A 15616-nucleotide genomic window follows, 5' to 3' on the forward strand; every position below is an offset into this window, starting at 1 on the left:
AATACAAGGACTGAAAAATCTTACATTTCCAGGGTACCCTACCTATATTATGGAGCCCTAAATACAAGGGCCAAAAATAATGAAACCTTAATCTAATATACAAAGATAAGTGAGTTCATACTTAGCCCATGTCATGGGCCTGAAATCTACCTTAAGGCTCATAAGAACCGTAGGGCCTTCTCTTGCATCTCTGCCCCAATCTTCTTGGAGTCTTCTATCCAATGCCCTTAGGGGGTAGGATTGTATCACTCTATCTCTCTCATTCTCTTCCTTCATTGAAGCTTCCTCTGTAAGCTTCTTATCCAAGGCACTCTTTTGGTGGTGAAGCTTCTCCTTCCATGGCTTATCCTCTAGTAGATGGCGCGTCCTCTCACCTCTTATCCTTTATCTTTCGCTGCAACTCCATGGCCGAAAATCACCATTGAAGGACCTTATTGAAGCTCAAAGACCCAACCTCCATAGAAGCTTCACAAGAAAGCTTCCATCAATATTATACTTAGACTATCCTAAAAAATGATAGCTTTTTCAATTGGAAACCCAAGATTGCTAACCAGACCTTTAAGTCAGATCCCATCCTTTATTGCTTCTATTAGAGCATGCACTCTACCTTTGTAGTGGATAAAACCACAATGGGCTAAAGAGTTTCCTTCCAACTATCAAGAGAGTTGCCAATCATGAATGCGTACCTTGTCATAGTTCTCCTTGCATCCAAATCTACAGCATAGTCAAAATCTAAATAACCAACAAGAGCACTAGAGGTGTCTCCATGGTAGACAAGTCCAATATCAGTTGTACCCATTAGTACCCAAATATACATATCACAACTTACCAATTGTCACAACCTACCCTTCGGCGGGAAGGCGACGCGGGGCTCACGGGTGTGTCATCCAAGAAAGGAAAATGCGCGGAGTCGCCACCAACGTTTATTCGAGGAAAACGTTGGAAAACCCGAAAAGGTGTGGTCTACGAACTTTAAGCGTGAAAGGTTCAGGAGTTATTTTTACGCACGGGGAAGGTATTAGCACCCCATGCGTCCATCAAAAGGGACATCAAACTTTAATCAAGTGTACAAATATGATTTCAAAATGTTTTATTTTCCCTTTTTTATGTCTTTTTTGTGTTTTTATGCTTTTTATGTTTTTTGTATTTTTTATCTTTTTGTGGTCGAGAAGGGTGTTTCCCTCGCTCCTATGTATCCTCAATTGCGAGAAGGAAACTTCCAAACAAAAACGTCCGATTGATTTTTTTGATTACTTTATTCAAAGATATTTTGATTATTTTATTATTATTTTGCCCCTTTTTTGGTTTTAACCGAGATTAGTGCATGAACGATCGGTTGGATTTTATTTTAACAGTGATTAAACAAGATAACAACACAAATGAATGGTTGAAAATCATTTTATTATTTATTAGGTGAGAAAACGGCTTAAATAAATGGTTAAAGCACGTTAAAAGGGGGTACAGAAAACAAACAAAATGAAAATAAAAGTATGCGAAACAAGTGGGGACCACTAAGGGTGCATAGAATGAATTGAAAGATTCGATTTTGGGAACTTACCGGTTGAAGACCGAAGAACGACGAAGAACGATGAAGAACGGTGAAGAATCTTCAAGAATCTTCACGAAATCGCTCACGGAAAAGTCTCGAAAGCGTTACGGAAGCACCTCGGCATGGATGTTTTCCACAGAAAAAATTTTCCTCACTACTTTCGAGAGAATCCTAAACTACCAGAAGGGTTGAACAATTTACTCTACCCTCTTTCCCCTATTTATAGGAGAAAGGAGGGAGGTGGTTGCCGCCCAGGCGAGCTAGGTTGCTTCCACTAGAAGGCACCGCCTTCTGTTGGAACATCCTGGAAGGCCCTAGTGGGCCTGGTTGCTATTTGCACCCCCTTTCTGTTTTTACTAAATACATCCCTTTTGTGTTTTTTATGCTGATTCCTTTTCGAAACTTTATGGATTTCGTAATGATACACATTTTCTTTTCGGAATGTTGAGAAACTTGACGGATTACCTAACGAAGGGTGTTAAGTACCTCGAGGTGGTCAAGCGAAGGTTGCATGCCACCAAACAATGGTCCCCGGATGAAATTAGGGTAGGGCAGTTGCCCCTCTTTACTTATCTTTTATTGGAGATAAAAGCGAAGTAAAGATAAGACACTAATTTCGTTCGAGCGGAACATCATTCGACCGGTCAATATCCCAACCAACGGAACCTGTCATTCAGAAAGAAAGAAAAGGCATCAGAAGCGTCAACAAAACTTTAGTGTCTTGAAAGCGATAAAATGGGATAACCACGATGTTTCCATGCGCTATCAAACCTGATCGTCACCGCCCAGCAGAGAAGAATCTCGTGCGTCGTTGGGCTTGAATATCTTCGGACGACTAAAGTAAACCTGCAAAATTTTTGAAAATAATCAGAATCGAACGACCAACATCATCCTGATACTGTCGAATTCGTTTGCCTCGGTTGACGAAAGGAGCAGATAACCATACGGTACCCCCGCATGTCACCTGACTTCATGGGTCAGGATGACAGAAGGTGCAGAAGACGACGTTAGTCTCTGCGCGTCAACGGGCTCGTTTGCCCCTGGTTGACGAAAGGTGCGGATGACCATATGGTACTCGCGCTTGTCAGCTGACTTCATGGGTCAGGATGAGAGAAACCATTTGTACGGATAACCTCTTGGGTATCTCTGCATGTCACCTGACTTCACGGGTCAGGATGACAGAAACCGTTTGTACAGATAATCGCTTGGGTATCTCCGTATGTCACCTGACTTCACGGGTCAGGATGACAGAAACCGTTTGTACGGAAAGCCGCTTGGGTATCTCTGTACGTCACCTGACTTCACGGGTCAGGATGACAGAAAGTGCTGAAGACGATGTAAGTCTCCGCGTGTTAACGAGTTCATTGGCTCCTGATTGACAAAGGGTGCAGAAGACGACGTTAGTCTCTACATGCTACTGGACTCTGAGTCTGACAGACAGCGAAAGAGTGTTTATACGGATAACCAATTGGGTATCTCCGCCTGCCACCTAACTTCACGGGTTAGGATTAACAGAAATCGTTTGTGCGGATAACCACTTGGGTATCTCCGCATGTCATCGGACTTCACGGGTCACGATAGCAAAAAGTGGGGTGGTCGACAAAAGCAAGGTTTTTGCTCCTACGTATCCTCAATTTGCGATGAGGAACTCAGACCTACGTAGTTCTTGCTTTTGTGATGTGCGAGACTAAAATAGTCTCTATTGGGAGATGCTGACATCTTCGAAAAGGGTGCAGATGACCACATTGGCCTCTGCTTGTCAATCGAACTTGGGGTCTCCGAATGACGAGGTGCGGATAACCGAAAGGTGTCTCCGCATGCTACCAGACTCTTGGGTCATGATAGCAAAAGGTGGGGTGGTCGACAAAAGCGAGGCTTTTGCTCCTACGTATCCTCCATTTGTGATGAAGAACTCAGACCTACGTAGTTCTTTCTATTGTGAGACTAAATAGTCTCAGTGTTCTTTCACTAAAATGCGAACATGCTTTAGTAAACAAACAAAACCTCCAATTGATCAGAGCAACATATATGATTTTTTTGATGAAAAACAACGTGCCTATTGGGGAAGGAGAGTATGCTGATGAAATTTTCTCATAACCATAAATGAGATTTCGGATGTTAGCGTTCATTCCTAAATGACCATTTAGAGGAAACACTGGGCCCGACAGAATAGAAGAATATCACTCGAAGTGTACCAATCTCACACAGGTAAGTGTTTTATCCTAATTGCTCCGATCTTTGATCAGGAACTCTCTTCTATTTTTTTTGTTTTCTTCCAAGGGCAGGGTTTGTGGTAAGTTGGGATTTTGGCTCAAGGCTTGTAGAACGGCTGGACATGATATATGTCAGGATGTTGGTTTGGCCAGCGGCTCAGGGAAAAAGGAGAAGTCCCACATTATTTCCATGATACACATGCAACACTGATGATTAGGAAATTTTATGCAAAACTGGTAATACATGCACCCATGTGGACACTCAAGCATTAAGTTTTTTATGGTCATGTGACATTAGGGCTCAGGATTTATTTCCTATTTTAGTCAACCCAGTGCTCCCAAAACATGTTCTTTTATCAATTCACGCATTCATCCGAGTCCATTAGGGGCGTTCGGGAAAATTTTCACAGCATTCACCCTTTAGGTGTATACACATTTTCCAACAAAAAACCCTTCATTTTGATCGGTGAATTTTTGTTCAAAGAAAAGCTGGAAGTTATTTTCTCATCAAAAGCATGTTGGCTTTTTAGCTAACCAAATTTATTTTTATTTATTTTTCATCTATTAAGTTATTATTACTTATTTATTTTCTCTTTCTGAAAAGGTCATGCGGATGAGGGCACACACGGCCTACCTATGTCAAATAACAAAGCAAACAGAGAAGAATGCAATGGTAAGTCACAACAAAAAATAGTGACAAAATAACTGAGAGCCGTAATGCCAGATCATAGCGGAAACAGAAACAATAATTGAAAGCAGTAATGTTAGATGACAACAAAAACAATAACTGAAAGCAGTAATGTTAATCACAAAAAAAGTGCAGCGACCTTGGTCATGTGGCTCCGCTCCCTCGCAAGAAACCGAGCAGGTCATTCATATCCTCATCCATACGGGATTCATCCGCCTTACCCGGGGATCCAGTAGGGTCCTCCCCTACCTGGGCATCGGGCTAGTCACCAGGCCATGCGACCTCAGCCCCAAACTGCTCTGGGGTACGGCATACAAAAGGGGTGGAAACCTGGCCCTGCTGACTGAGGCTGAACCGGTAGAGACACTCATGTATCTGCACCTGTCCATGGTGTTTGGCCGCCTGCTGGTGAACCAAATGATATATATACCGCTCCACGTGCAGTGGCCCAACCGAATCGGCCTGCCGAGGTGGGGGCGGTGCGCCCGCGTCCTGATGTGCGTTGCCCTGCGCCTGCCTAGGCGTGCAGTACTTCTCGATGAAGGCTCGGGTGATCAGTGGTCGGATTACCTTGCTGGGGGTGATAGGAACTCCGTAGGACTGGCAGAGGCCCGTGATCAGAGCCGGCAACCCCAAGGCCCTGTTGGACTTCTCTAGGTCCAGAGGGTGCCTAGTAGGCGCCATTCCAGCAAACAAATAAATGGCATCAGCAATCACTTGGGCCATGTGAACGCTCATCTGTGTCAGGATGGCATGCACCAACTGACACTTAGGCAGAGGGAGGTCAGAGTTGTGGTCGCTAGGCAAGACATTGCTATGCAGCAGTGTCATCCATATCTGGGTCAAGGTAGTCATGTTGGTGCGCATGATCCATACCTGCCTCCCTGCAGCGGTCCGGGCGAAATCCTGTCCCGTGAGCGCATGTCCCGAACCCCCTCCTCAGTAGGCCAGGCATTGGCATAAAATTCTATGACTATCTCCGGGTCAAATTTAGCCATAGGGGTCACTAGTCGTGCCCAATGTCTGCAAGAGATATCTCCCTGGAAGTCAGGATACTTGTCTCTCCCTGTGGAAAGACCATCCCTTGATGGCCTCGAAGCGCTATTGGTGCTCGACACACCGAAAACGGTGACTATCAAACTCCAAGGCGGCACTGGAGTCTTATGCATAAATTCTGAAATAAGAATAAAATAAAATTACTATAACCGTTGAAGAAATAGTAAACCATACAAGATTTATTAGAGGAAAGTTACCCATTTTAGTAAGACAAAATGACTCAAGTATAGCAAAGGAGCACAAAAGAATTTGTCAAAGGGGGTACCAGTTAGTACAACTTGGTGGGTAACATTTATCCCCACTGCAAGTACATCTACCCCACTTGTAAATACAACGTCTGCAGCCTCTGAATAACCAAATATCTGGAACAAATCCAACCAAAGAGTTAGACAGATTGAATTGTGAATGATATAATATTTATATGGAAGATTAGGAATTTGAATACATGATGGAAATACTCACGTTGACTTCAACAGTTGGATTCACATTGCCATTTACTACAAAAGCACCACCAAGAATCACTCTCTAAGTTCTTTTTATGAAATTATTTTATTTATATTCATTCGGGTGATGCACGAATGTTTATTATAGGTACAAATTTGTAGAACTTTCTATAATGTTTGGGTAATAAGTATGTAACATGATAACTCTAGATTACATATACCAGAATAATCTAATGTTTCTGGAAGCAATAATTTTAGATTGAACTAAATATTAAATATTTGTAAATTGTCTTACTATAGTCGGTGCAGCAACTCTATACATATCCAAAGAACACCATATTTTATTAAGCTAGTAAAAGTTGGAAGATATTGTCTTAATAACATGTCAAAATATTGTCTTAATGTCAACATAGTTGGAAGATATTGTCTTAACTCTGGAGGTAATATAGCTGCATCGTCTAAGATATTGTCTCCACGGTGGTGGTATTGTTCTTCGTCGTCGTGATGGGGTTCTCTGCGGTGGTAGTGTTGTTCTTTGCCTCTATGATGGGGATTTCCGTGGTGGTGGTGCTGTTCTTCGTTGCCGTGATGGGGCTCTCCTCAGTGGTTTTTGCGTTAGTGTAGCAGAAGTGCAGAACAGCAAAAGCCAAGATCGAATAAAGGTAAACGAAAATGACAAATGAGTGAAGTAGGTTATTTTAAAATGCCAATCTTTAAAATAAGTTAACTTTACAACTATTTTTATGTAAAAATCAAGTTATTGAAAATACCTATAACTACAAAACTAGTTATATTTATATAACTACTTTTAAATAACCAGATATTATATACCTGGTTATTAGTAACTATGGGAATTTTTTCAAAAGCCCGGTTATTTTTTAGAATCTATAGCTATTAAATACAAAGATAATCTTTTTTATTCAAATTATAATAAAGTATTTCTTATTTTTTATCATGTGTAAGAACTAAGAGAAAATTAAATATGTATTAACAGTAGTGTAAATATGTTTTATAGAGTCATCAAATCACAAATATATATATATATATATATATATATATATATATAAGTTTGTTTGTTTTGATGATAACTACCTTGAAAGTCATGCAAAAGAATATTTTTAATTGATCATTGACAATGTAAAAACTTTTAAACTGGCAGTCTATGCTATCCACATATTAAATTTGTTAGTAAGATATAATATTTTTTCTCAAATCAATAACTAATAATTTAAATACATTAAATAAAAGCAATACATTAAATGACTTAGTTTAGTTGTTCTTATCCACATCTGGACCCAATTTAAAATTAAAAGAATGTACACCAAATAAAAAGTGGGTAATGTACTAAATGTATAATGATGTCCCCATTGGCTACTTTGGAAAGACACGGATTACAAAACACACAATCCTGCTAGTCTCGCTGATAACATCAAATAGAAAAACTTATTTCCACCGTAATAGCTTTCAAAGCTTTATAATGAGTAATTGTGCCAATGCACCCTGAATATACATCTTACCATCCCTCTCACACCTCTAATTATTTCCACCGCACAAAATCTGCACTATAAAGTCCATCACCTCCTCTTGTATTCACCAAATAGACTATTAGCCCCAGAGGTCCAAGACTGACCCTAATCACACTTTATAATTATTTTTTTTTCGTGTTGGCATATTTCCTTTTTCTAAACTTTTTGTTCTCTTTTTGTTTGTGGTAGATCAATGAGCCAGAAAACAAAATCCCATTCATGGGCCTTCGTTGCAGATCTACTTGGTTGGAATTCATTGACCGTGTCTTATATTTCTTTGCCCTCTCTTTTATGCTTTGTCTTACCCTTTGCGGTAACCATGGCCAATAAACATCTTCAACGACCATGAATTCATTGATTAATTAAATATGGTAAAAGTTCTAATTTTTTCGTTATTCTAAATTGAGTTATTTAATAGTCACAATTACATGATTAATTTGTATTCTCCTTAAAATTCATGGTCGATACCCACACGAATTGATTTGTTGCATATCTACACCAATGTCTTTGTTAGTTCAAGGAGGAACCCACACAAATAAGATCTTTTTAGGAACATTTTGAGAGAGAAGTAGATTAGTTAGGCAATTCATGTTTGGTAAACAAGGTACAAAACGTATCACCAATTTTTCCAAATCATTTAATACTTTACAAAGCAACCACAGTTGTTAGAGTACTCATAATTTCTTTCAAGCCACTCACCATAATTATTGTTGGTACCAACAAATGGTTTATCCAAGTGGTACTAGACAGAGATTCCTTAAGCATGTGGTCAAAGATTTGAGTCTTCACCGATGCGTGTGGAGAAAATCTTGTTGAGAGGGGCATCCCACGTATGTTTTCCAACAGGTCCCTTGGACGAGATTAAAATCCTCTTGGTTGGCTGATATCCTTCTTTGTTATCATATACAACAAAAAATAATTGCCTAGAAACCTTATTTCCCATCCCCTGTTAGTAGTAGTAAAAGTAGGTAGTGTTTCTGGTACAGGAATAAACATGCAATATACTTTATCTTTATTCCAACTGCTCTTCTCATAATTGGTGTGGCTATATTAATAATATCTCGTATGTAATCTAAAAGGCTAAACTATCATATTTGTTTAAAATATATGCTAGTAGCAGATTTTATTAACATCCAAATTAAGTTGTGAATTTATTGACATTATTTTGAGATTGTGTGGAACAATTAGAAACTCGAATTGAAATACTTAATCTTTCTAGCTAGAGCAAACTCATGATTTTTGTTAGATGGGTCTAGCTTCTGGTTCTACATCCATACCAGAAAGTATTCGCACAGAGAGTCTTGAGGTGTAATTCGGCAATTACACAATGATAAAGATGGAAGAAAGTTCAGGGTTTCCTGTGTTATTTGGTGGTGAAAATTCAAACCCTCCTGATGATGGTGGCAAAGACAAGATTCTGGGGCTGCAACTTAGTGCAAGACTTCAAAACAATGGTCTCAAAGATAAGATATTTCTAGGGTTGGAACTTATTGCAAGACTTCAACACCGCACCAGAGGTTTAAGACATTTAACTAGGATACATGGTGTGGATTTGACGAACGAAACTCAGGATACATACCTATATTTGTTTCATTCCCCTCTATGTCAGTTTCCCTCCCACACCAACACACCTACTTTCAATTCACTATCCTTTATCTATCACAATCTCAAAAACTCACTCTATATCTCTTTAACATTTAGCACCGAATTCATTCTGTTTCATATAATTTTTTAAGGTTTTCTTTTAAATGAATATTGCTCAACTCGAACATATGTGAAAAATTATGAACATATTTTCGAGTTGATAGACATAAAAGACACTATGAAGTTTCGAAAGTGTCAAGAATAAAGCAATTTGGTAGGGAACTTTGCTGAATCATTTTAGAATTTTATAAGGCCCAATGAAACACATAGTAAGTTTGCAAGACTTGAGGGCCCTACCAACTTCAGTCCATGCCCAAAAACACATAATAGCCCATTTGAATATTATGCAAAATGTACCAATATCAAGATTATCAATTCTAGGAATCATGTTGTCAACACGTCAAAATAAATGGATTTAGTATGTTTTTAATACATTAATTAATCAATTTAATTTGAAATTTGTGATATATGTACATCTATATCGTACTCAAACAGAAAATATTTTTAATTCAAATTTTAATAACGTATTTCTTTTTTTTTTGTTATACATAACAGTGAATGCTAAATACACTCAAGAATTAATTCATATCAATTTTGGATATTATTTAATGTCTTAAATATATTTTTTATCCCTAATAAATTTTTTCTTTGCATTGATTTCCTAATAAAATAGTAATTTTATTTTTGGTCCTTGATAATTTGTTTTACCATTTTTAAATTAGCAAATTTTTTGTTTGCTCCCTGCTAAATTACTGAATTTTTTAGTCTTAACTAAGAAAACTGAAAAAAAATTACAAGGAAATAAACACAAAATTTGCTAATTTTTCAGGGACTATAAAAAGTTCTAAGGACAAAATTAAAATTTTTGTTTAATTAAGGACTCAACGAAAAAGAAAAGTTTATTAAAGAGCAAACACAAAAATTAGATATTTATTAGGAATCAAAAATAAATTTATAGCTTTTTATTTAATTGAAAAATACAATATACTTTTAGAAAATCATTAAATAGAATACTATATCTCAAATTAAGAACTGATAATTTAAACACATTAAATAAATGGAGTACATTACATGGGTGAGTTTAGTTGTTGGTTTTCTCTAGATCTCAACCAAATTTCAAATTGAAAGAACATACATCCAATAAAAAGTGGGTCATGTACCTATAATGACATTCCATTGGCTAGTTCGAAAAGACGAGGATTGCCAAAAAAAATTATTCTGAGTTGTTGATAACATCAAATCAAACGATTTATATTTCTTTGTGCTAGTCCTGTTGGATCGCCGTGTAGGTTTCTAAAGCTTTATAATGCACACCTTCCATCTACATCTTAGTATCACTCTATCACCTGCAATATTCCTACCACATGAAATCTACACTATAAAGTGCATCATCTCCTCTTGTTCTCACCAAATAGGTTATTAGACCCAGAGGTCTAAGACTGACTTTGTCCACACTTTATAATTATTTTTTATCGTGTTTGTATCTTTTTGTGTATGCTAGATCCATGAGCCAAGGAACAAAACCCCATTCATGGACCTCCATTGCAGTTCTACTCAGATGGAATTCGTTGACCATGTCTCATATTTCTTTGCCCTCTCTTTTATGCTTTGTCGTATCGTTTGTTCTAACCATGGCCAATAAACATCTTCAACGACCATGATTTCTTTGATTAACTATATAAGGTAACATTTCTACCTCTTTTGTTATTGTAAAGTAACTCATTTATTAATAACAATTACATGATTAATTTGTATCCTCACTAAAAGACATGGTGAATACCCACACTAATCGATTTGATGTAGATCTAGTCATCTCTTTGCTAAATAGTTGGGGGAAGAATCCATACGTATTAGATATTTTGAGAAACTTATCAAGATAGAATTAGATTTAGGTAGACAATATATTGTTGGTAAATGAGAATAAATTTTTTACCAAGGTACAAAATGTGTCACAAAATTTCCAAATCATCTAATACTTTACAAAGTAACCATCATTGTTATAGTACCCATGATTTCTTTCAAGCTGCTCACCATAATTATTGTTGGTACCAAGAAATGGTTTATCCAAGTGGTACTAGACACGAATCCCTTAAGCATGTAGTAAAGGGTTTGAATCCTGACGAATGCATATATGGAGAAAATCTTGTTGAGAGGGAGATCCCACTTATGAGTGCCAACAGGTCCCTTGGAGGATAATAAAATCCCCTTGGCCGGAAGCAGATATACTTATTTGCAATTGTATGCAACAACAACAATTATTGTTGAGAAGTCTTACAGTCATTGCGAATAGCCAATTAGCCGCCAACAAAATGATGTTATTTTAAGAGTTTATTCTTCTGTGAAATCATTTTAAGATTTGTGATATATGCTATTGTTTTGCCATTATTTTCATTTCATTTTTACCTTCTGCAGACAAGATTTTGCAAGAAATTGATGCTGTATCATACAGAGTGCTTGGCTAACTTCTTTTTGGCACTATCAGAACATTCTATAAAAAGGTTGAATATGTGCTTGAAGATTGTAATGAGGTTCTCGTCAAAATCAACAAATTTGTCGTCAACAAAGAAGGCTTAGTATGTGTGGAAACGTTGTGTATGCCTGTTACTAAACCAGAAAGATTTGAGTTGGATGCTTTTGAGTTAGATGAACCTGAAGATGCTGGCAGGTATGCTTTTATTAGGTTAGACTTTAGAAGCTTAATGATTATGTAATTTTCTTCATACTGCTTCTCTGGAAGAAATTATGCTTAGAGACAAAGATATTAGAATTGTTTCACTATTTTACTTTTATAGTAAATGTAATCTTATTCTATTGTTTGAGTAATACACTTTTAAGTGAAACAAAATTTGTGTGTAAAACTGAGGGATTTGGGCTGTTTTCTAAGGAGAAGGTATGCATTCCATAATAATTATAAGTGGTACAAGAATAATGTTTCTTCCATTTTATCTATGCAAGTATTTTTTGTTTGCACTATGTAAGTTTGATTTGATCACCTTTCTTTTTCTTTTTGTTTATAAGCTCTTCTATCTTTACTAACATTGTTTTTCTCCATGTTCTTCCTCTGACCTTCAACTCCTATTCTCAAAATAAAATGAAAATGCGTAATTCCCTTAAGCTGTTGGCACTCCCCTAATCCCTTCTCAATCCTCAGGTTGCCTTGAAATTGTGGAAACTCCAAGGATGTTTGATGTACCTGAATCTCAGGATTTTGACATTCCAATTTTTATTGAGATAAAATCCTTTTGGAATCTCCCGAAACAAATGAAGTGCCTCATTTGATGGATGAGGTAAAGAATAACTAAATGATGAAAATACTCTTTGACATTCTAACAGGCACACTATGAGTGGTTAGCAATACATTCATAATTGTCTCCACGCAAACTCGCATAAAGAAAAACCATATTGTTGTTTGATCTAGGAACTTTGAATTGGTATGAAACTTTAGATTCTAAGATAGAGGAAACTTATCCTAGTACTAACCCTTTGTTTCATTATGTCTGTCTCAGGAAACAAATTCATGTGGAACTATATAACCAATCAGAATTATGTAAGAACCCTTGCAAATCTCCAGTTAAGTTTTATTAAATTCTATGTTTTGCTTAATAGTGCATGATTTCTTTATTTTTTTCTCTTTAGTAGCTGCCTTTGGAAAGTTGTCAGTTTGATTATTGCTTACAAGATTGGCTTATGATGGTACAAGATTGGCTTATGATGGTCTTCTTTAATGATGTACCGGAAAGTTGCAAGTTGCCTACTTCAGAGTTTTCTGTGTGCAAGAAAACAAAGAGAGGAGGACATTGTAAACTTTTCACAAGTTTTTGTAGGCCAGGCACGGAAAGAATCTGCACTGCTATTTAACGAAAAGTTTGGTGACTAATTTTCTTATGGCAGTGATGCAGAAACTTGAGTTATGTTTTCTTGTCTTACTACTCTGCTTTTTCTGTAGATGACATACTTTGTTAAAGGATGAAAATTTGTTCTTCGTAACTATCAATTCTTCTTTTATCTGAGTCATGATAACAGGAAAATGTGGAATTGTCGTTGTCCAGTCGGTTTGTTTGTCAAACAATAGTGATGTACTTCTATAACTTTTTTTAGGGTGATCGATGCCCTTTCAGTTAATGGATCAACTTTGTCTGATTGGAATATAAGTATATCAATCTCCAATGCAACGTGGAACTTATGTTAGTCCTTTTGCTCTTTCTTAGCAATCATATTTTGTAGCAGCAGAATAATTCAAGCATGCTTAATTATGAACTTCTTAGGCGATAGCCTACCAAAAAGTATATTCATCTTGATGCTATAATTTGTATCAATTAATTTCTTTTAAGTTATCCTTAACTGTATATTCTCATACCTGTACAGTCTCAGGATTTTTCTCGTTCCGGTGTGATTCACATGAGGTATTATAGACATCAAGAAAATAAGAAAATAAGCAGGGAATGAAGGAAGACAAAAAGAAAGAGTGTATAATGGAAAAAGACAGGGACATCATGATAAAACAAAAAAAAAAAGTAGTTGTTGATATTTAAATGAAGTTAATTTATCTGACAGGCACAATATCCTTTCCCATGATGGGAGACATATTACACTCTTCCACGATAGCCTTGATGTACCCATGGACCAAACTCATTAAATCTGTGAGTTAGCCAGATTAGGCTTGGAAAAAAACCACATTGAATGCTCTACTTGTTTTAAGGCTTGTGGCACATCCTGATTATTGGTTAAACCAATGGTGTACAAGCTATGACCCTTACGTACATACCTATGGTTATTATATTTGATATCTAGACATTTAAAAATATCATGATATCGGTCCTTTAATTTCTTTCCCCTCGTTAGTCACTCAATAATTTAATTTTCTAGTAAATTATTTTGTCAATATTTTAGAAAGGAATTCTTGTTCATATTTATCCTATTTGACTCAAATACGATTGTTTTAGGTGAGAGATACAAGGGATATTGAAAAAGAAAGTTAAAAAGTAAAAGAAGACTAATAACAAAAAAGTAAGAGGCTTATTTAGTAAAAATTAAAAATTTTGAAAACTTCTTTAAAAGATAAATAGTTTAAAACATCTTTCTAGAAATAGTTTAAACTTCTTTGAATAGATTCTCAAGTCTACTTTAGGCCTAAATATGCTTTTGGTCCCTGTAAATTAATGTTTTTCTGGTTCCTGTAAGTTCATTTTTCTAATTTTAGTCCTTGTTCGCTCTTTTTCAATTTTTGTTTCTGTAAGATATTGTGCTCATTTTTTGTTCCTACTGTAAGATATTTTGTTCATTTTTGAAAAACATAAACTTTCAAGGATTAAAAATGAGCAAAAAACTTATAGGAACCAAAATTTGAAAAGCATAAACTTATTATAAGGACTAAAATTAGAAAAATGAACACAATGACCAAATATCAAAAAACACACTTAAAAGGACCAAGATCATATTTAGGCCTCTACTTATTATATGAATTTTCCATAAGGAACAAATTTTGAGCCAAAACAATAAGCACACTTCCATTCTCACTTCTTTGTATTTTTCCTGTCAACTTGTATGATTTTTCTTATTTTTTTATTTTATCCAAATCACTTGGTTCTTTTTATATAATTTTTTTCTATATGCCAAGGAAATTCAGTAAAAAGTTCAGCTTAAAATTCACAGTGACAAATTCCCAGTAATTTTTATAAGTTCGTACGTTCAAGCTGCCAGCACCAGCGATTTCAGACTTTGAATTTTTTTAAGCATGGTATATTGATTTCCTTTGGTTTACTTTCAACTTTCCTATGAATGTTAAATTCACTAGGCCTATTTACCACAACTTTAGGAGTTCAACATTCACTTAGGATCAAAATTTCAGCCAGCAATTCAATCACCAAAACTCAAATTCACAATAGACACAATCATAAGGAAACCTAAAAGTTCAAGAAAAGGTTCACAATCAAAGACTCTCTAAGAATTATGCATGAACATGTTAAGGACTAATTAACATGCAAGATTTGACTCAAATCAAATTATAGGCTAAAAAAATTTCATACACTCATGAACAAATGAGTTAGACAAAGAAACAAGAAAAATAAAATTCAACACAACATAAGGAATCTTACGTGACAAGTTTCATGACTAGACATGACTTTTATGACAAAACTACAATAGGTGAATATGTCATTCTAGATTTTTGAGGTTTTCTTCTACTTTAATGTTTTTGTAAGAATTTTATGGTTTAGGTTTCAGCCAAAAAAATTGACAATATAAAACTCAAAGGAACCTAAACTCAACACAATTCATGGGTCAAGAACAAGAACAAGGAATTTGAACCATAGAAAATCAAATCTAGCTTCTATAGCAAGCTTAATCGGTGGAACTTCTAAAAAATTATGTTAACAACATTCAGCACAAGACACGTGAGGAGATACATGGAGAGAAACGAAGAAACAACAATGGAGGAGAAAGTAAAGCTGAAAATTAGTGGAGGTTTAAGGAGCACCTACTTGAAGCTCTTGTGCTCT

Source organism: Glycine max, chromosome 19, assembly GCF_000004515.6.
Source record: "Glycine max cultivar Williams 82 chromosome 19, Glycine_max_v4.0, whole genome shotgun sequence".
Taxonomy (NCBI): Eukaryota; Viridiplantae; Streptophyta; class Magnoliopsida; order Fabales; family Fabaceae; genus Glycine; species Glycine max.